At 43.9% G+C, this 22,978-nt stretch overlaps 1 protein-coding gene across 2 annotated transcripts in view; it reads right to left on the bottom strand.

Annotated features, from left to right (window-relative positions):
- ELOVL5 (ELOVL fatty acid elongase 5) overlaps positions 1-17,742 on the bottom strand; it is a 76,193-nt gene extending 58,451 nt beyond the window's left edge. Inside the window, exon 1 of one of the 2 annotated variants that reach the window (XM_047732819.1) lies at positions 17,631-17,742. The gene's annotated coding sequence lies outside the window, so the exon portion shown is untranslated. The remainder of the gene's footprint in view (positions 1-17,630) is intronic. The other variant, XM_047732818.1, reaches the window with a different exon arrangement.
- Between the last annotated feature and the right edge of the window lie 5,236 nt (positions 17,743-22,978).

The raw sequence follows: 22,978 nt of genomic DNA, 5'->3' as shown, positions 1-22,978 counted from the left end.
AAAATGAGCATCTAAAAAACTATTTATGCTATTGGGACCAATCTCTTAATTTAGTCCTTTCTGCTTTGGATTTTAAAAAACTGACAGCTGACAGTCCTCCAGGATCATTCACACAAGCAACCAGCACTGTTAGAAGGCATGGATTTACTTTTAAATATCATCCTAAGTAGGGTACCCCACATATTTATTTGACAAAGTGACCCAAACCAACCTACCTAATGATGCACTAATTTTTTTGTTTTGGAAAATACAGGTTACTTATATTATCATGTAATGGACTCATTATTATTTAGATGTATTACCATTTAAATTGTTAATTTAAAATAATTTCTAACAGTAAATTTCAAGATATAACCCACATAAACAAAAGCTCTCTGAAGTTCTTATTAATTTTTAAAAGTGTAGGTCCTAAGACCAAAAATTTGAGAGTAGATGTATTAACAATTATGTTTAGAATTTTTCCCTCTCTACAAGATTTTATTGCGAAAAAGGTATTATAAGTTTAGCTTCCCAATTTAACAGTGACTATCCCAAATATACTTCAAAAAAAATCTATCTTTATATTTTAGTGGTAGTTAAAAACTACACCCTCAAATACTTGAAGCTCGTTTAAATGTAGTCATTTTGTAGTCATTTTGAAAGCAAGCTAGCAATAATGAATGAAACTTATAATAAATATATTTTAAAGTACCCCATGAGATAAGAGACTCTTAACTATAGGAAACAAACTAAGGGAGGGGTCGGGGAGTGTTGGGGAACTAGGTGATGGGCATTAAGGAGGGCACAAGATGCAATGAGCACTCGGTGTTATATAAAGCTGATCAATCCCTGACCTCTATCTCTGAAACCAATAATACACTATATGTTAATTAAATTTAAATTAAAAAATAAAATAAAATCCCCCAGGAGATAATTAAGTTCTTACGGTTCCCACCAGCTCAAGTTATATATAGTATGGTATGATAAGAAATTCAACACTGGTCAGACAGGATGAGCTGATTACCATGATTACCATGTGGGCATAAAAACTCTGGAAGTGGGGCGCCTGGGTGGCTCAGTGGGTTAAGCCGCTGCCTTCAGCTCAGGTCATGATCTCAGAGTCCTGGGATCGAGCCCCGCATCGGGCTCTCTGCTCAGCAGGGAGCCTGCTTCCTCCTCTCTCTCTGCCTGCCTCTCTGCCTGCTTGTGATCTCTCTGTCAAATAAATAAAATCTTTAAAAAAAAAAAAAAACAAAACTCTGGAAGTTTCTTTAGTCAAAGAATATTAACTCCTCCCTTTCCAAATGAGGCTACTCCTCGTGGACACTGTTACTCGCTCAAAACTGAAATTTAAAGTCACCTTAGGCAGTTCTACAGGGACAGTATGTCCACTCATCAACCATGACACAAAAGCTGAAGTAACTTATATATTCTTTTTATAGAAAGAGAAAATGCTAGCTTAAATGAAAGTCAAAAATTCACTTTCCTGACTTCAGTTTGCCACAACAAAACACCTTTTAAAAAACCAGACTTCCCATTTGTCTGCTGTCACCTCCGTTGTTTAATTTTCACCAAGTCCTCGTTTGACTCATTCTGCAATTCAGTTCAAGCTAGCATTGTGCAGGTTTTTCAAAACTTCAAATTGTAGCCACCTCAGAAAGAAAGCCCCCCACCCCACCCACCACCAGGCTGGAGCATGGCCTCTGTCTAATCCCAGCACCACTGGCTGGCCTATGCGCTCACCTCCTTTCTTCCTCTAAATGAGGTGTCAGGTGCAGGTATGGCCCTGACAGTGCACAGAAATATAACTAGCAGAAGGAAAGCAGAGTCCCAGCTGAAGGAAGTTTAAAGCAGGTCAACAAAGAGAGACAGAGAATGCATATGAATAAAAGAGGGAGAAAACTGCACGACACTCCCTCCTCCTCCAAAATAAGAATCTAAGAGTGACATTTCACCTCTCCAAGCATGACTCCTTTCACTGTTTGAAGCATATTTATTTGGAACAGACAGAGCCAATGAGAGAATAAATCTTGTGTGAAGCTTAACACTTACTTGCTCAAAGGTATATTACCTACTCCCATCTGTTAGAAACTCCATACTTTTCACCCAAAGCTCAGGGCACTCACCTTTAGGTCAGAGCTACAGAGCAGGTATTTTTGTAGGTTTCTCTCTACAAAATCTTTCCTTTATTTGCTTTCTTAGTTTGGAAGATGTTACCGAGAAACGCCTATAAGCCAAGTAGACTATTTCACTAGTGGAAACGATTCAATTCAAAGAAAAAGTTGACATGCTAATGGGCACTGAATGGGACCAACACTTTCTCCTTTCTTTCCTTTTTAAAAGGGCTTCAAACCATTTTGCACTTGGTTTCTGCTTTCTCGGTGTTTCGGGGGGCTCTGTCTTATAAGGATACCGATTAAGGTAAATGCAACCTACATTTTAGCACACATAAGTCTTAATCAAAGGGCAAAGGGAAGGGAGAACAGAAAGTTAAGTTTTGTCAAGTCAGAATGAATGCGATTTCTTATTTCAATCTTGTTTCCTTTTTTGAAACTTTTTTTTTTTTTTTTAGATTTTATCTATTTATTTGACAGAGTAAGCACAAGGAGGGGGAGCAACAGAGGCAGAAAGAGAAGCAGAGCAGGGGCTGAGCAGGGAGCCCAACACAGGGCTCGATCCCAAGACCCTTGGATCATGATCTGAGCCGAAGGCAGACCCCAAACTGACTGAGCCACCGAGGCACCCCACATTTTTTTTTTTGAAGAATGAAATATAAGTAGCTCAATGAAATCAAAGTGATTTCATGGGTGGTTTATGGAAGTCATTATTTTATTAGTCATACCTCCTATCTTCACCGGCTTTAAAAAATTTAGATTATATTCAGTACAGCCTTCACTAAAACATCTTCCTTTTCTTCTTTTAAGCTCCAATTACATGGTGCAAATGGCACCAAGTAAAGGACTGTGATCAAACAGATGAAACAGCATCAACAGACAGGTGGGAAAACAATGTGGTGCACAGAAAAAAAAATCTGTCATCTCAAAAAGTTCTACATAGTTGCCCTGAAATGGTTTCTCTCCCATTTCCCAGGAAATAGGCTGTAATTTCAATCACTATAATCAAGCTCATTATGAAGAACAAAAGAATGGCAACCAAGAACTTTCAGGATGTAACCATGTCTAAAATAGGGGTGTACATAGTTCAACAGCAAATTGATACAACAGTTGTTGTAATGACACAGGAAGAAACATTCAGGTCTCTTTTTCCACACAAGCCAAGTTTTGTTTAGGGCTCTATCCTACCTGACTTAGTAAGGGAGATCTGACAGTTTCAGGACCGGGAAATAGGACCCTGAGTGACTAGCAAGGTGATATAGACCAATGTGAACCAGAGAGGCTTCTGGGAAGGTGGCCTGCAGCACAGAAAAAAATATGCAAGAAGGGTCACAGAAGTTTAATTTTATTTTACTTAAATGTATTATTTATTTAGTATTAACTTAATTGTATTTATTTACAAAATTTAAGGGTATACAGAATCTGAATGGTGGCAGAAATAATTTTGGTAAAGCACTAGAAAAAAACAACTTAACTTTAAGGAATATAACATAACTGGATTTTTAAAAAGGGTCACTGAGTCTCTACCCTGGGGAAATTTAAAGAAACAATATAGAGTAAAATCATGACCAGTGATACCCAATCCTACATCCCAGTCCTGGACATCAGGGGCCAGTTTACATCTGCTCTCTCTCTACCTACACACATGTGATGCTCCTGAACCCCAAATTCAGTAAGCCAGAAACTGAATTCATCATACTTCTCTTCACAATCTTCTCTTCCTTCTGATTCCCATATTTCTGTTATTGGCTCTATAAATTTCCCTGAAGCCCAGCCCTGAAAATACACTCCATCCCTCGCCTGTCCTAAACACCTGGACACCCAGGCTTCCAGTCCTGTAGTTCTGCGATTTCAGCTTCCCCTCCCTTTCTCTCCTCCCTCCCTCCTTCTCCAGTTTCACCCCATCAGTCTTTACCCCTCTACCATGCAGAACTTCCTCCTAGCCAATCCCTGCAACAAATGGATCTGTCACATTGATGAAAGCGCAGCTCTCCTTCGCTAGGCAAACAAATACTGACCACTGTTTGTTTTCCATGGCTACTGTAACATATGCCACAAACTAAAGAGCTTAAAACAACACAAACTTCTCTTCCGTTTCAGAATATCAGAAGTCTCAAATGAGTCTCCGACTAAAATCAAAGATGGCAGCAGGGCTGTGCTCCTTTCTGGAGGCTCTTACAGGAGAATCCTCTTCCTGCTTGCATTTCTTGGTTCAAGGTCCCTTCATTAATCTTTTTTTTTTTTTTAAGATTTTATTTATTTATTTGACAGAGAGAGAGCACAAGTAGGTAGACAGGCAGGCAGAGAGAGAGAGGAGAAAGCAGGCTCCCTGCCAAGCAGAGAGGCTGATGCGGGACTCGATCCCAGGACCCTGAGATCATGACCTGAGCCGAAGGCAGAGGCTTAACCCACTTAGCCACCCAGGCGCCCCTCCCTTCATTAATCTTGAAAGCAAGCCACCTGGGCCAAGTCTCCTTGCGCCACCACTGTTCTAGTCTTCTGCCTGCCTCTTCCATAATGAGGATACCTGTGATTACCACCAAACTCACCTGGATGCTCTGGGATAATCTGATAATCTCCTATTTTAGTTAGTTGATCAACAACCTCAATCCCATCTGCAACCATAATTCCCCTTTCCCTGTAACCTGGCATCTTCACACAGGGGCTGGGAATTAGGGCACAGCCATCTTTGGGGTGCTGCTATTCTGCTAACCACAACCACTTGACACAAAGCACCCAGACAGGCAAAAGTTAAAAAAAAAAAAAATGCAGAATTTGCTGTCAAGAAAATCACACTAAATCCTTTGATACCAAGTGTTAATTGGCTCCCTAGTGCTTAAAGAATTAAGTCTAATCCACTTAGTCTTACATTAAAGGCTTCCATGATTTCAAAACACTTCTGCAGCATTATCTTGTACTACTTTCTTCTAGTACCCTAGGACTGGACTCAAAAACTGCAGAACTTGGGAGCACCAAACACACCTGACATTGCCCTGTCTCATGTAATTTGCTCTATCCAGAGGCCCTCTCCATTCTCCCGTACAGATATTCTCATCTCTTAAGACCCAGATCCAAAGCCACTCAGCTTCACCTTATCTCTGCCTTCTCAGAAGCCAGCGATGCCCTGTTCTGTAGTGGCAGATCCATCAGTGACAAAGGGGAACAAGTTTAGGCAGAGAAAATTTCGGATGCTGTTCCACAGTGGGCTGGGTGACCCTGGGCAAGCTATTTCAACCTGCAACCTTGTTTCAACATCTGTTAAGTGAAAAGACAGACCAAAGGATTTCTAAACTCTTTCCCAGTTTCTTTTTTTCTTTCTTTCTTTTTTTTTTTTTTAAGATTTATTTATTTATTTTCGCAGGAGCGAGAATGAGTGCGGGAGGGGCAGAATCTTTTGAGCAGACTCCAGCAGAGCTTGGAGCCTGCCCCTCAGCTCGATCCCATGACTCATGAGATCACGACCTGAGCTGAAACTGAAAACCAGACTGAGCCACTTAGGGGCCCCTCTTTTCCAGTTTGTAAGCTCCTATGAAACTGGTGGACTTGTATCCACTTCTCTCCAAACCCAGAGCCGCTCTTCTGGTCATCTCGAATGGATTAACGTACTCCCTCCCAATGCATCATCTCTGCCTTCAGTCCAGTATTGCTCCTCATCCCCCAAAAGCATCTTGCTGGGTTACTTACCTCCTCACAACCAGTTAAAGGCTTGCGGGAAATTGTCCACACTTCTCAGTGTGGCCCCCAGGTCCCACATAATCAAGGTCTCTGCTTCTTCCTCTGGTTTTCCTGACTTACGTTTTCAGTTCCTCACATGTTCCTCCATCCCCCTGCCCCTCTCTCTTCTGAGCATCTGTAGAATACTCTGCCCATTTCCTCCTTCCGTCAGACTGACTCCTGCTTATTCTCCAGGCAACCTTTCCTGATCCTCCCCATATGAATTAGGTGTCCTTCCTGTTTGTTCTCATGGCACACTGCACTGAACTCATGTATATCCCATCACTGTAGGACTGATAACTATTCACTTGTCAGTATCTGCTCCCTCAGTCTAAATTCCACAGAGGCAGAGTACTATCAATCTCCCCTACCACCTGTGGTACAGACTGGGGGTTATTGCCTAAATTCTGTTGAGAGTAGCAGGACTTTGGGCTGCGTATGGCCAGAATCCACTGAGACTTTTCCAGCTTCTCTTGCTTAATATAGCCACATGTTTAAGTTCTGACCAAGGGGACAGGCAAAATTATCCAGGGGCAGTTTCTGGGGACCTACCCAAGAGAAGGCATAGATGGCCCTTCTGCTCCTTCTTTCTCTCTTCAGCCTGCTGGCTGGAAGACAGGGATATCACATGCTAAGCCTGATGCACAGTGAGCTGGCAGGGAGCCCATGTAAGGTTAAACCAGTCCTGGACCACCTCTGCAACCTTTCATCGGAGATATAAACTTCTACCTTATTTTGAGATCCCCCGGTTGGAGCCACTCTTATTTTGAAATCGCCATCATTTACAGCCAAACCTTACTATAAAAGACATGGCCATTTCCACAGTACCAATAATTATGCTGACTCAAGTACACATCTCACCTCTTCTACTGGATTATAATCTCGGCCAGTGTGTGTACAGTCACGTGTCACGGTAGGATCTATGCTCCTTAGCAGAGGGTAGCACGCAAGAATCCTCAATGGCGAGAGACTGTGAACGATCAATGAATTAATGACCATGTGACTACTGACACAGACAGGCTCTGTCCAACCTATACAGTCTACTTCCACCTGGAATCAGTGTTGTGGCCAACCAAAATAAGGTTTAAAATGTGTGTCAGCATCCTTCACTATTTTAGAATGAAATAGCTGGACATCAAGATACCAGAGTTGACTCTCTTCCTTCCCTGGGCATAGTGCCATGGGTGTGGTCTATCACTGGCATAGCCTACGTGAATGCATTACGAGGTAATAAGCAAATAAGCAAGGTTCTTTAAAATAATAGGACGTGTCACCTTTGCTCCTGGCTAAGTCGGATGTCCGGCAATTTGTATGGCCCGAGGGCTATTGCTGCTCTTTTCCCTCAGCTTGGAGTAGGAAACAGTAACCCTACAGGCAGGGAAGCCAGTCCTCCACAGTCCCCTTCTAGGTGGGCTCCTCATTCCTGAAATATTTTGCATTCTCAGGCTACCACCCATCTTCACACAGCCATTAGCACAGATTACTGAACTGACACATGAAAGCTACATCTTTAAAGGCACATTCACGCAAATAATTGCCAGACAGCTACCACACGCCTGATGCCTGATGGTATATATGTCCCGAGGACACAGAGATAAATGTGCCAGACACTGAGCAAAAAGAAAAGGAAAGTCATCCTTACATTAAGAATGAGGAAACTGGGGACGCCTGGGTGGCTCAGTTGGTTAAGCGGCTGCCTTCAGCTCAGGTCATGATCCCAGTGTCCTGGGATCGAGTCCCACATCCTGGGATCGAGTCCCACATCCAGCTCCTAGCTTGGCAGGAAGCCTGCTTCTCCCTCTGCCTCTGCCTGCCGCTCTGTCTGCCTGTGCTCGCTTGCACTCTCTCGTTCTCTCTCTCTCTCTGTCAAATAAATAAATAAAATCTTAAAAAAAAAAAGAATGAGGAAACTGAGGCACACAAAGGTTAGGTATCAGAACCAAGGTTATACAAGTAGGCAGGGGTGGGAACATCTGATTCAGTCAAAAAGACCACAGGCTCTAGGGTGTGAGGATTTGACTCATGAAGAACAGAGCTTTTTCTACTACTAAATTGGCTTTACTCTTGTATGTGTCCGTTTGCTGGGGAGCAACTGAGGAGGAGGCATTCAGACACAGCCTGTGCAGAGCAGAGATGGGAACAGACAGGCACATGAACAGAAATGAAGTCTGTGGTGTGTTCAGGGTGAGAGCTGCAGGCAATCAAGTGGCAGGAAATGAAGAGAGAGAAAATGAAGCTTTTAGGATGGAGTGAAAGGATCCTATTAACGTGTTAGGACACTGCTGTGACAACAGCATATGGACCAGACCAGAGGGGAGATGGGAAGGAGACATGGAGAAACTGTAGTTGTCCAGTTAGGATCCAAAGTGCTACAAGGGTTGGATGATGGTGGGGGGGGGGGGGGGTGGGAGATGGGGGGGCTGCAGAGAGGGACTGAGAGGACAGTATTTGGTGACTGACAGCTAGAGTGAGGGAAGGAAGGACATGGCTGATGAGAGAGAAGGACCGAAACACCAGTGCCAGCTCGAAGCTGGGCAAACTGGCAGATGGTGGTAACCCTGACCACGCTGGCCAACAGGACAGACATGTTTGTTGGGCATCCAGGTGAACCTCGCTGAGAAGTTGAATCTGGAGCTCAAAAGAGGTGGATTAGAAATAAATGAGATGGAAACTAGGTGGACAGTCAAACCTATGGGCACGTATATCACCCACTGAGATTGGTCTTCCAGCAATACTTTGCAATTACTCACCTAAATCTTGAATTTGGGGAAGTCCTTTAAGATATGCCAGTCCCATTTCTCAAAATGATGATAAACTCAATCATGAAGCTCTGTACCAAGGCTCAGTGAAAAGCACATCTCTGTGTACTGCATTCATAGCCATCTTCATTTGGGGTCACTGAGCCTATTCCAAACCTACCAGTCCTTGCCAAGTAAACAAAAAGGAGCTGCTCTGAAGAGGAAGCAAGCATAGTATTTATAGCATTCTCCTGGGGACATAGAAGTCCTGAGATACTGTGTTTAAGAGGCTCTTTGGAGAAACTCTCATCTGTTTCACAGGGCAACCACTGTCTCCTCTATAAGCATGCTTCAAGAAAATCAATGGCCAAAGCCCATCATGGACATCGAGATATTCTGCATGCCTCTAATGGTTGTCTTAAAGACTAAGCTTAAAGAGTTCAAGAAATGCTTCATATTCCTGAACATCTAAGTCAGACTGCCAACTGAAAATAGCTGGGAGGGGCGCCTGGGTGGCTCAGGGGGTTAAAGCCTCTGCCTTGGGCTCAAGTCATGATCCCAGGGTCCTGGATCGAGCCCCGAATTGGGCTCTATGCTCAGCAGGGAGCCTGCTTCCTCCTCTCTGCCTGCCTCTCTGCCTACTTGTGATCTCTGCCTGTCAAATAAAGAAAATCTTAAAAAAAAAAAAAAAAAGCCGGGAGACAAACATTTAAGGGACTTTGAAGCTTTTCTGCTATGGGTGGCTATTTATAATTCTTATCTGATTGCGGTCTCTTAACTGATGTGATTACTTGAATATTCAAAGTAAATTATCATGTTCTTCAAGCTAATTCATACCAATACACAAAGGCAACATGATAGCCTTGGTTGAAATTAAAAGAGGGTGGAAAAACACAATTAAGATAGGTTATGCAACCCCCAGAAGTCTTGAAGGATTTAAATTCGAGCCTGTCTACCATAAATAAGGCACATGACAGGCGAACACATTTCTTTGTTTAAACTGAATCCAAACACCCACATTTTATAAATGTTACTAGGGTATGGAGGTGAATGAGGAGAGGGAGAGGCAGAGTTCAAATATGTTTAAAACACACACGAGTGCGCGCGCAGTTTGGGGCCCCTGGGTGGCTGACTCAGTGGGTTAAGCATCTGCCTTTGACTCAGGTCATGATCTCAGGATTCCGAGATCCAGCCCTGTGTGAGTTCCCTGCTCAACGAAGAGTCTGCTTGTCCCTCTCCTTCTGCCCCTCCCCGTTTGTGCTCACTCTCTCTCTCAAATTAAAAAAAAAAAAAAAAAAAAAAGTCTGCTCCAATGTGGCATTTTTAAAAGCAAACACAATCTGGTAATCATTTATTTGTCTCTTCTACAGAGTATGTCCAAAGCCAGCAGTTACCACCTGGTCACAGTCCACATTAATATGCAGGCTACTCTGAATTTTGTGATTCTCTTATTTTAGGAACATAACCATCATGTTGTTAGATCTACTAACCCACACCCAGAAAGAAAATCAAAAAGTTCGAAGAGACTCTAATAACCCCAAGAGAACTAAGGGTGGTGATAAACGTGTCTATCTTGAGCCTGAACAGGTGGCCTTTAACAGGGCCTGTGTCAGAATGACCTAGTAGATGTTTTCAAAATCCACATGACTTACATCTCCGTCCAAGGGAAATCAGACAAGCTGGAGACAGAGGCTCCCTAGAGGATCTGGGTGCCCTTCCCTCCCAGCCCACACCTTTCAGGTCTTATACACCTTGTAAATCAAACCAGCTGCAGCTGAGGCCAGGTAAGGAAACTGATGCTAGATGCCCATGGCCAGTCACACCAATCCAGCCTATTGGCAATTGAGCTTTTGAGCATGGATTTTTTTATACCAAAGATTCTAGAACTCTTCTGTCTGTGCTGCTGATTACACCAAAAAGAGAATGCTTAAGTTCAGAATTGTGAAAAAAGGACTCGAGAAGAAACAAAAGTTTACCCTTTCAAGGACTGATCATAAATGTTATTCTGTTAGCTTTCTTTGTCTAAACCTGTGTTTAGTTATTGTCAAAAGTTCTATATTCATTATACTGTCAACCTCTCAGACTGTAATGATGAATAACAAACAACTTTGTTTCCTCTAGTTCTACGTCTAGAGCTGCAAATGGAAAGATGGCTACCTAGTCTCCCAGGCTTACAGAGTAGCAGGGTGGCTGAGAGCGGTCTAGGGCCAGACTGCCTGGATTTGAAACCTGGCTCTGCCAGCTCCTGGCTGTGGAGCCTTGCACGAGTCACTTCACCTTTCTGTGATTTAATTTCTGCATCTGTAAAATTGGGGTACTTACCTTGTGGGGTTTTGTGAGATCGAAATAAATGAATATAGGTGGAGAACTTTAGAAAAGTACCTAGTATGTGCTGTTGAACAGCTATATTCAGCACCCACAGAAAAGGCTCATTCTTTTTATAAGCAGCAAATGCTTATTGCCCAGCTGTAACTCATTCTTCTGAAGGACATTTACCCTATTGTATCTTGCAATCTTTTATTATATACAATGCTTCAATGGACATCCTATGCGAGAGAGATCTTTTTACCATGATTATCAAATTCAGCCCCCAACTTAACCTTCATGTTTACTACTGATGGTTTGAATACCCTTCCAAAGTAAGCAAAGATATTACCACCTCCCAGTTCTACCCAGTCATAAGTGGCAGAGCTGGAACCCCATCTGGACATGTGGCTGCTAACTTGAAAGGCAGTGGCTTTAATCGACTTCCCACAACTTTGCTTACTTAAAAAAAGGCATACTAGATGCTCTTACAAATGTACCTCAGATCCACAGTAAATATTTAGGAGCTCTGTAAGAAGTAAAACTCAAATTTTCACAGAGGTACAAACAGCTCACAAATATGGCAGATGGAGGTAACAATTTCTGTAAATATTAATTTATTTCCTCTGCCAAAAACTGAAGCAGAAGTACCCTGAACACTATCCCCTAGAGACATACACCACACTGCCAAATTCCCAGAGAGGTAATGAATAATTATCGAATTTGGTATCATGAGAACTGTTCTTTGGGGAAAGAGAAATTTGTAACAATTACTCTGTAGTAGCATTTGCTATTATGCCAAGACAAGAGGAGAACAGGTACTCTGTGGTTCAGCCTAACAGATACAATAAACACTTGAATGGCCAATTCTCCAGCATGACTTTAATTAGGTCTTTTTAGTATGGGTTTATAAAGATTGTTCTGACAGGGTGAAATTGTTGACAATGGGGACAGGAAAGGGCAAAGGTAGAACTTCATAGAGATGGAAACTGTAACCAACATGTGCTAGCAGGAAGGCGTAGTAGGATTATACTTAGAAACTGCAGGTGTTTCAAGAAAATGGTTATTCTCCTAACGAGAGAAAGCATGACAGTATCAGCACAAAAACACTTTTTAAAAAGAAATATCCTAAATCTCTGTCAGGAAAGACATCAAACAAAAGTACAAATGTCTAATTTAAGAAAGAAGGTTACACATCACTGTACTTCAAACACAAATGGAATGGGGCTGGGGAGGAGGAAGGGTGGGAATTTAGTCTTTCTGAACACTAAGTACCAATACTTTATATACAGGGACCACACAAATATAAAAGGAAACACACAAGTTAAAAAAAAAAAAAAAAAAGAAAAAAGATGTTCCCACTGAGGAAATATACCAGCAGGAGACCAGGGGGAACCAGTTTGTTAATGATAACATTTATGGGTTCAAAGGGGGATCGGGGATATGTGTGGGTGAGTAGGGCGGGGGGGTTGTTGTATTACAAATACTCAAAATTAGGTCAGATTACTTTCCCAAACAATTCACTTTGCTAGGCCAGAACATGTCCAGCAGTCAAGCTTAACCTCAAAGAGAAAACTGTAACTTCCATCACTGATTTTGCCATCGCCTTTCTAGGACCTAAATGATTTCAACTTTCATGCTCTATCCCTAGTCAAACAGAGACAAGGGATTTGCTCTTGGTAAAAGTAAAAATAAAAAAATTTAGTTCTTGGAAGTCACCTTAATCTCTTAAAGAAAAAGAGACCAATACCCAGAGCTGATTTTCTCTTGGTTGGTGGCAAGTTAGGATAGGAAGCCAGGTTCTATACAAAGGTGAGGCCCCCCCTACTTAAACAACTATGCTTTCCCGTCTTCTCAAATATTTCAGTTGTAATAAAGAACTATGCATACGCTTTACTATAATCCTGTATCATGGGGCATCACTGATTTTCCTATCTATTACACTAGCTGAGGTAAGTCAGCTGAGGGATGGAGCCCAGCAGCCTTGGTTCTTACTCCTGGCTCTGCCAGAATCAGCTGCATGAGTTTACCAATACTGGCTTTTCCTACTCTCACCAATGATACTTCATTAAAAGTTGGGAAGCATTCTGATTTCAGTAATATTAAAATGTGAAGTGCCTGCAGTGATTTTAAGAGGCCATGGGGTTTTAAGTCGTGTCTCTCCCAAGATATGCTGAAACATGAGCAACACTGAAAATGGATGAAATGTGGAAACACGCAGCTGTGAAGGGTGACAAAAAAAAAAAGTGGCCAACAGAGATGGGTGTGTGTGTGTGGGGGGGGGGTGGGTGTATATGAAGCAGCTTGTCCAGATATGTATCTGGGCCGTCTGGATATTCCACTTGATTGCAAAGCTTCCTTTTTCTTCCTCTGTAATGCCACGTTTCTTCAACCAGTCTTATCAGTGCTCTTCATCTTGTTGGCCCTCAAATCCACTGGTCTCCAGGTCTCATGTACTTATCCTAGAAATAATCTTGTACAGTTAAGTAGCTCTCCCCAGCCTGTGCTCATGGCTGTGGTTCCACATGGGGTTTTCTCACTGCTCTGGCCACCTAACAGCCTCCCAACCCATCTCCAAGTCCTAGCCTCCGTCCAAGCTAATCCATCCTACATAGTCTGATAAGAGTCATACTCCTGGAGCGCCGCAGTCATACCGTACTGCTAGTTCGAAAACTTTGGTGCTACTCTGTAACCTCAGGAGAGCAGCCAGGCTAGGGGCTCAAGATGACCTGGGCTGGAATATTTAGTGATCCTGGCCAAGGGTCTAAACTTCACTAAGCCTCCAACTCTTCATCTATAAAGCGGGGAAGGCTCACAGCACCAATTAACAGCAACTGGAATAAATCCATGTAATGCATTCACTGCAGGGTTTGACACTAGTAAGAGCTCAGTAATAAAGAGCCATTATTATCATCAACAACTTGCCTTTGTAACCTTTTCTTTCACTTCTGCAGTATCAGCTTCAGCCAACTGGGCTACTCGATTTTTGCCCAGTGATTCCACAGATGTTTGCTCTCCAAACTCCTTCTGTCCTGGAATGCCTGTCCTATGTCTTCAAATCAGTAAGACTCCTTATGAAATTTAAGGCTACATTCAAATGCTGACTCAATTCTACCCACTTAATCCGATCATCTCTTTAGGACTGACATCCTTGGAGGCCCTTCCAGTTCACAATGTGGCTGACTTCCCTGTGTCCACACTGGTCCTCACTGAAGGTACGGTGGCAGCTCAACAGGTGAGGTGAGATTTAAATCCACTTCCTCAGTTCTGGGCTGGGCCCCCAGGTTACCAGATTTCCAGGCTTAAGTTAATTCCCTCAAAGCCAAGGACCCTCTTTGGGAGGTGATGGAAAAGGATGTTCCTACATGAGAATATGTTAATGAGCTCCAGAGAGTTGCTGGCAGTCATCTTGCAAAATCAGCCTCTGGACATAACCATCATCTGAAAGGACTGCAGAGACACTGATAGAAACTTTTGCCCCCAGAATTTTTCAGGTCAGGTGGTCATTTAAGCCCATTTGAGTCAGGTCTTCTGTTTCCTGTATGTACTGAAAGCAACCTAACCAATCTTATGGTGGTAAGCGTTGATATGTCTAACATAAATAGCTCTGCCACATAAGGCTTTCCCAGACATAGTTACACAAGTCCTCCAGAAATCTGTGTTTGCCCCCTTTTTAGTGCAAGGCATAGATTTCGTACAGGTATGAAAGGATTAACATGTAAAATCAATTCAGGAAGACCTTTGGAGTTAGAACTGTGTCATTCAGCTTTGTATATAACCTCTCCCAACACACACAAACTACATATAACTGACAAGTCAATGAATTAAAAAGACATCTAGGGGGAAAAAAAAGGAAGGGAAGAGATTTTAGGTAGATCTGAAAGATGACAAACTCAATCCTAGGTTGACTAGGTTACATTTTTAAGTTACAGTGTAACAGAGTTACATAGATTAGACACAGCTGACTGAACAAATCCTAGCAGTACAAGAACAGGAGTGGGTATGATACTGGAGACAAGGCTTTGTGAATTTGGACAAGTCACTTGGCATCTCTAGGCCTTAGGTCTCAATTCTTTCAAAGAAGAGGTAAAGGACAGCACTTTTCAAATAGATAAGAACTACATATGGCAAACAACTATTAATCAGAAGGGGCTCCCATCGATTCCAGAAACTGAATGCCCCTCAAAAAAGATGTATTTATGGACAACTACTGGAAAGATCATCCCATCAGTAACAGAAGAGTTAGCAGCACAGAAGAGGAATTCAACATCAAAATGTCCTAGGGGAAAGGATGTGGCCAAGTAAAAAAAGAAATAAAACTATCACTCACACTCTCTACTATCTCCTTGGACATCAAAGTTGCCTGAAAGGAAGGTAAACAGTTCTGCCTTGATTATATAATTCATCTGGAAAATAAGACATCCAAGGACTGAGACTCACCTCTAGCAGCAGGATGGCAATCAATATTATGCTGAGGGCATAATATTGAAAAGATTGAATAATATTGAAAATATTGAAAAGATAATGGAAAAAAAAAAAATCCTTGCATACACATTAAGGTATCTAAGAGATCAGATGGAAAAAACGAGGCTCTGCTAGTTCCAGGCAATGAGACAACTTACCTCACTTCAAAAGTGACTTAAGAAGGATACTGGAATTTGTATCTGTGAAAACCTAAAGTTTTTAATATTTTCCCAGTTACCTGAGATTCTTGAGGTTTATTCTTGGCCACATCCTCTAAATCTCACTTTCCCAGGAAGAAAAATAAGGAAGCATTTATTAAACCACTATTTGGTGGACCCCAAGCTAGACTTCGATTAGTAGCTCCTGAAATCTGTAAAAATTCTGCAACAGAAAACACCCATTTATACATAAGAAAATTGGGTCAAGGGGACGAGGATAGTGTTTGAAGTCACAGGACACTTTTCTTGAAAAATCTGACAAATTTTAATATGCTTTCTACTTTCACTTTTCAGTGAAGTTCCATATTCTGTAAAATTAGCCATCTGGAGCCATCAATAACATTTTCCTTTTTGTCTTCAGTTAGAAATGGGAAAGAAAATGCGAAAAGAGAAACAGTACAAGAAAAGCTCCCGGCAATGAGAATTTATAACCTGGGGTAAGAAGCTAAAAGGGACGTGAGCTACACTTCTCCTTCAAGCGCGGAGCTTTCCAGGAGAATCCCAGGCAGCATCTGAAGCGGAGTACAAAAGGAATTCACTCGTGTCCTAACCGAAGATATAAAGTTAAAGTGTACGTCCACAGCCATAGAATGCAAAACCGGCCATGTCGGTATCTGCAGATTCTGCACCAAATGCTGTTGACTGAGATGTTTAAGTAAAACAAGTGTAAACCAACAGGTTATCTACCAAGCAGTTAGAAGAACAAGTTACTCTCACAAGCAACATTATCTCTTCCGCACAACCCCAAAAAGCACTTCCTGCCTCGGTCCGTTATTGGAGAATTGAGGCTGCTCCCTCGCCACAATCCTACCCGCCCCCCGCCCCTCCAACCCCCATCGCTGGCACCTCTCGGTTCCCCAGCCCAGCTATAAGTCAGGCACCGGCTTCTTCCATACCGGACCCCCACGTACGGAAGAGTCGTATTCCTGGAGCACCAAAGTTGGCCTAATGCATTCTCCCAATCTGCAATCAAGAAACCAGAAGATGAGCTTAACTACAGTCGTGAGAAGGGGAAACCACCCTTAAAGTGCAAGAGAACGCAACGGTTGCAAGAAGACAATTTAAAAGAACAACTCTTGCTTCAGGCACGACTCCCCCCCGCCCCACCACCACCCAGACGCGGGCGGGCGGGCGGGCAGATGCGGCACAGAGGAGCGAGTCTTGCAAGCGTGGAAACTGTAAAAGGGCACTTTCCCTTACAAGTCTCAAAAGCCACGACCTGGAGCTTCGCCAGCCCAGAGCCGCTGCTGCGCTGCGCTCCTCCTTCCCGGTCCTCCGCTCCCGCGCCGGGACTCCCCAAAGGGCCGCCCAGATCGCCCTCGAGTCCCCGCCCCCCCCTCCCCCTCCGCTTCCCCGCCGGCCTCATCCCTCCCCGAGTACCGCCGGCTGCAGCTCTCTGGTTTTAATAAAACCCGAGTGGCCCTGAGCTAGCGGGCTTCCCTCCCGGAGGCGGAGGCGGGGAGAGGAAGGGGAAAAAGGAAAGGCCGGGGCGGGGGGGGTGTCCCCTCACTGCAGGCTCCGCGGGCTCCGCGCGGGGAGAGGGAGGGCGCGCCCTGGCTCTAGGTGCCGAGCGGACCCAGGAGCCGGCAGAGGTTCTCCGAACTCAGCGAGGTTCCGTTCTGCCCCAACGAGAGCACTCGCTCTCCCGGCGGGCGCTTCCCTGGTCCTCTCATCTGCGAGTTCATCCCGACAGGGCGGGCGGACTCGAGCTCTGAGAGCCCTCCTCCCGCCCGTGGTCTGGGCACAGCGTGGGTCCCCGCGGCGCCTGTCAGCGAGCAAACGTCCCCGCCGGCGGCTTCCCCTCGCCGAGCAGGTGAGCCTGCAGCACGGGGGAACTCCCGAGGCGCCCAGCCTCGCGCCGGCACCGCGCTCCCGCACCGGCCGTCCGTGCCCCGGGAGCCGGGCTGGGGCCCGCCGGGGCCGCCGGGCTTCTCCGCCACGCGGACGGAGCGCAGCGCAGCGCCGCGCCGGCGGCCGTAACTGCCCTGGGTCCGGTCCTAACGGCGGGTCGCAGCCCTCGCGTCCAGGGCCCCGCGCCCGCGCGGGTGTCATGGCCGAGCGGCGGCCCCAGGCGAAGTTTCCGGGAGCTGACGGCTTACCTCGTAGTCCGCGGGCAGCTTTGCGAAGCGGCGCGGCGGCGGCAGGGGCGCCCGTGGCCAGCGGAGCAGAGAAGGCTGTGAGAGGGAGGCTCCGGTAGCGCGGAACCGCCGCGATGGGAAGAGGAAGGCGCCGGGTATCTACAATCAGAACGTGGGCTGACCGTGACGTCACAATGGCGCGGCCAGCCAATCGGCGCCCGAAGGCTGAATCAAGCGCTATGATGTCATGCGGCCCTGGAGCCAATAGCGAAACAATAGAACTTTCGTGATTGTAAATTCCAGAATCCGAGGCAGTGGGGAGCCGAGGCCCGGGTTAGTGCCCTCGGGTTCACTTGTCTCCGGGCAATTTTTCCCTGTTGCCTCCTAATAAGCCTGCGTGGAACGCAGAGCCTGCGCAATAGCGGCGGTGAAGTTCCTGATGCCCCGAACCCTGCATCGCTGAAAGCCAGGCAGGGCAAGGTTGTATGGCCGCATTTGGACGACGGGAAGCCCACTCGTCTTTATGATTCTGTAAGGGATCCAGTTCCCCTTGGTTTTACCTGAAAGGGTTAAATACCTACGCAGACCACCAGAGCGAAGGTCTGCAGTTGAGCAAGACAAGGCAACAGCGAAAAGCACTCACAATTGGTGTTACAGGGGCGCCTGGGTGGCTCAGTGGGTTAAGCCGCTGCCTTCAGCTCAGGTCCTGATCTCAGGGTCCAGGGATCGAGCCCCGCATGGGGCTCTCTGCTCAGCAGGGAGCCTGCTTCCTCCTCTCTCTCTGCCTGCCTCTCTGCCTGCTTGTGATCTCTCTCTCTGTCAAATAAATAAAATCTTAAAAAAAAAAAATTGATGTTACAGTTAGCTCCCTTACTGTGATTTTTCTTAGGGACTCTCTTTCTCAGAGGTCACTGCCAACTTCATTTCTACTCTAGAAATTTTTCCAGAGGTTTTTAAAAGGAGGAAAGGTGGCCAAGTAAGTGACGCCTTTTCAGGTAGACAAATGTAACCGCTTAAGGCGGAGTACTTTGTGCTCCAGGCACAAATAGATCCTCGCTGGTTTTTTTTTACAGGTGTTGGCTAAGTTCAGGCCTTTGTCATCCCAGTAGTCCACCCTTGCCCCATATCAAGCCCCAGAAATTAAGCCTTTTTCCTTGCGCCCTCTTACTACCCATGTCCATTGAGCCAGCATAGTCAACCATTTAATGTAAGCAAATTCTTTTACATAATTACAGTGTAGTGTTTATCATGCACCGGCTGTGTTCCAGGCACTGGGCCATTGCAGTAAGAATACAGGTGTACAAACTGTATACAAATAAGGTAATTTAAACATACACAGGGATGCCTGGGTGGCTCAGTGGGTTAAAGGCTCTGTCTTCGGCTCAGGTCATGATCCCAGAGACCTGGGATGGAGCCCTGCATGGGGCTCTCTGCTCCGCAAGGCAAGGGAGCCTGCCCACACCGCCCCCGCCCTCCGCCTACGTGTGATCTCTGTCAAATAAATAAATAAAATCTTTAAAAAATATAAACATACACAAATAATTGAGACTTTTAATAGTCAATTGTCATTCAACTCCACAAACACTGAATGGCTTCAGTTTGTCAAGTTCCATGCTAGCTGTCAGGAATAAAACACTTCAAGGAACCCCTCTGCCTGTAAGGTGATACAGTCAGGAAACAACCACCATGCAGTGGTAAATGCTACAATGGAAACCGAGATACACAGATTAACTAAGATTTCTGATAAGGGGCATGTGAAAAGTAAGTGCTAGAAACATAGAAGAGTTTGGCAAAGATATTTTATTGATTCTTCACTCTTCTGCTAGCAACCCAAGGCTGGCATTGGTTCAGCTCTCTGCTACCCTATTCTGTTCTGTCTTTCCCGGTTTTAAAAGTTTCAAATTTAACTTGGTATTCCAAAAATATTGTTTTTATTGTGCTCACTTATCAGTAAAATGTTTTAAGCCTGTACTACCAAAATATTTGTGTTTATTTTTAATAATGGACTTAAATAACTGTCAAATCATACATGAAATATTTTTCTTAGGTTAAGGCAAAAGTAACTACAAAGTTCTAATATTTTATGCATGTTGTTTCCTGACTGTACCATCTGGCTCAATCCATGGGACGCTTGTACCCCTGCTTTAAAGATCACTGCTTTAGGTTGTAAACTCCATCGGGAGGGGAAATGTGTTGAATTTTGCTCACTGTTTACCCACAGATCTTAGTACAGTCCCTGGTATATACTAAGAGCCTAGTAAATACGTTTTGAATGAGTGAATGAATGAATTCTTCTCCTCACCGTCCCCATCACCCCTCTGGTGCTTCCATGTTCTGTTCTAGATTTCCAGACTTCTATCAGATGGTGTCCCAGAACTATTGATTCTTCTTAAACCTAAAGTAATAAAGTCATGTTCTCTTTCTTCCTCCAGCCAGACTTAGGGTTCTGAATACATATATGATTTAGGGAGAATTCTCCTCTCCCCCTGGCCTGAAGCTCATCTTACACCCAGCAGAGTAAACTACCTTGACCACAGTATGAATTATGGTAGATTGCAGCACTATCACATTCATGGATAAAGCTTTAAGGAAAGCAGTAGACCTGAAATGACTCCCCAACTTAAACGTGTGTTGTTGTTTTCTTTTTCCCAAAATAAATCAAAAGAATGCCTAGGATTCAATGCCAGGGTTCAAGAAAAGTATCTTAGTTACTGTCAGAATCAGATTCTTGGCCAAACAGGTTCTAGACACTGTGCTGGAGTCATCCTAGTCCTTATAACCAACCTATCAAGAGTAAACCCAGGTACAGTGCAGTAAAAACAAAAACAAAAACAAAAAACCCTGTAACTCTTGCCTTTTTCTTTACAACATCCATATAATAGTCCTTAAGAAGTGATTGTCGAATTGTTTTCATTAAATAGTTAACTATTTTATTCCTTTTTATCTTCCTCTTCCTGTGTCTCTTTATTTTTAAATTCTAGTAACATTTTTTCCTTCGGCTCTTAATTTTCATCAATGGTCTGATATCTCCTCCAACCACATACTTCCAAACATATTAGAAAGTTACTCCAATATTGCTCTTGAGAAAGAATTTAACATCTTGGGAAATATATTCCATTGTTATAGCATCTGTAGTTGAATTAAAAAAAATACAATTGAGAGGTGCCTAGCTGGCTCAGTCAGTAGAGCATGCGACTTGATCTCAGAGCTGTGAGTTTGAGCCCCACATTGGGTGTAGAGATTACCTAAAAATAAAATCTTTAAAAAAATACAATGGAAGGTTTCATTAGAATGCAATTCTTATTAATGAGACTTGTTTCATTTCAGGATGAAATACTGTAAGTGCTCAGGAGGTATTTGCATAACAGAATGAAACCTGTCTTTTGAGATTAAATATAAGCCTATGTTTGCCTCTGGACATTTGAAAGTTGACTAACATATAGGACAAGCATAAGCTAGTTTATGCTAAGGATATCACTATGAAGTCTCTACTGGTTCCTACTCCCTCCCCCTTCCCCTTTTCTACCATCTTACTTTTTTCTTATCTCCTAATTTGTATGTTCTGTTATCTTGTTGCCAGGGATTCCCATTGGCCTGGCTTATCTTTGTTAGAGGCAGATAGATTAAAGGCAGTTTCCTTTCCTCCCAGAACAAGGAGTCATTTCTCCACAACCATTGTTACTCTGAGGCGACTCCTCTTCACTGCACTGGGGTTTATCTCTATTCCTGTCCTTGAGCGTTCACCCTGATGGAAGTGAACTACTTGAAGGCACAGCCCATGCCTGGTCTGCCACGTTCTCCCAAAGGCTGGTAGAAGCTCTGGCGAAGAACAGATGCTCATAAGTATCTGTGGAATGAATGAACAATCTGAACTATTTCTGGATTCTCTAGTTTTGCTTCTCAACTTCCTTTTATACACTCTTTAGTACTCTATCCAGGAGTGACTGGACAATGAAAGGGGCCTGTGTCCTCAATCCTCTCTATATACATTTACTTCTTAGGTGTTATTATCACCGTCTTTCATGACCTTGGGTTCTATCTATACTTTACTGACTCCCAAATGTATTTCTCCCAAGTGTATTTTCCCCTGAAGTCTAGACTTTTATACGTAACTGCCTATTAATGACTTATCTTGGATCTCTAAAAGGCATCTCAAACTGAAATGATAAGAAAGAAACTCTTGATTTTCCCTCAAATCCATGGATTTCCCTGGCTTTGTAAATGGCAACTCTAATTGTTCAGTTTCCCAAGCCAAACACCATGGAGTTACGTTTAGCTTCTGTCTTCCTCTGACGTCATACAGGCATGCATCAGCTAAATTCTGTCTACTCGATCTTCAAAATATATCCAGAATCTTATTACTTTTCACCAACTTTACCACAACCACTGGTTTATGTTACCATAAGCTGATGCCCAGAATTTTCCAATAGCCTGGACTTTTACTGCTTTTGCCTCCTACAGTCTATTCTCAACACAGTAGCCTGAGCGATCCTCTTTTTTTCTTTTTTTTTTTAAAGATTTTATTTATTTATTTGACAGAGAGAGATCACAAGTAGATGGAGGGGAAGGCAGAGAGAGAGAGAGAGAGAGGGAAGCAGGCTTCCTGCTGAGCAGAGAGCCCAATGTGGGACTCGATCCCAGGACCCTGAGATCATGACCCGAGCCGAAGGCAGCGGCTTAACCCACTGAGCCACCCAGGCGCCCCCTGAGCGATCCTCTTAAAACCAAAGACAGATGGTGTCACTTGTGTACTTAAATCATCAACCTCTCATCTCAGTTCAGAGTAAAAATCGAAGCTCTTACAATGGCTTATGAGGGTGCTTCTTGACTTGGCACCTGTGTCATTTCTCCTACCTTCTAAAGCTACTTTGTCTTCTACCCACAATTACCTCCCTAGCACTAGACTTGTCTCAGGGCCTTTATCCTTACTCTTCCACCATGCCAGAAATCTCTAAGGCTTACACTCTTACTCCATTCTCATCTCTCTAAATATCATCTTCCTAGAGTGTTCTCCTTAAACTCCCTAAATTTGCAATATCTCCCTCCCTGTCTCCCATATTCTGGAACTTTTTTACACTGCTTAATTTTTCTCCTTAGCACTTAGCACTGTCTGACATACTATCAATTTACTTTTAATATTAAGATTGAATTTATTTTTATTTTTTTAAAAGATTTTTTTTTTTTATTTGACAGACAGAGATCACAAGTAGGCAGAGAGGCAGGCAGAGAGAGAGAGAGAGGAGGAAGCAGGGTCCCCGCAGAGCAGAGAGCCCGATGTGGGGCTCGATCCCAGGACCCTGGGATCATGACCTGAACCGAAGGCAGAGGCTTTAACCCACTGAGCCACCCAGGCACCCCAAGATTGAATT

The sequence above is a fragment of the Lutra lutra genome, chromosome 6, assembly GCF_902655055.1.
Source record: "Lutra lutra chromosome 6, mLutLut1.2, whole genome shotgun sequence".
NCBI classification, from domain to species: domain Eukaryota; kingdom Metazoa; phylum Chordata; class Mammalia; order Carnivora; family Mustelidae; genus Lutra; species Lutra lutra.
This window is presented reverse-complemented; position numbering and strand designations above follow the sequence as displayed.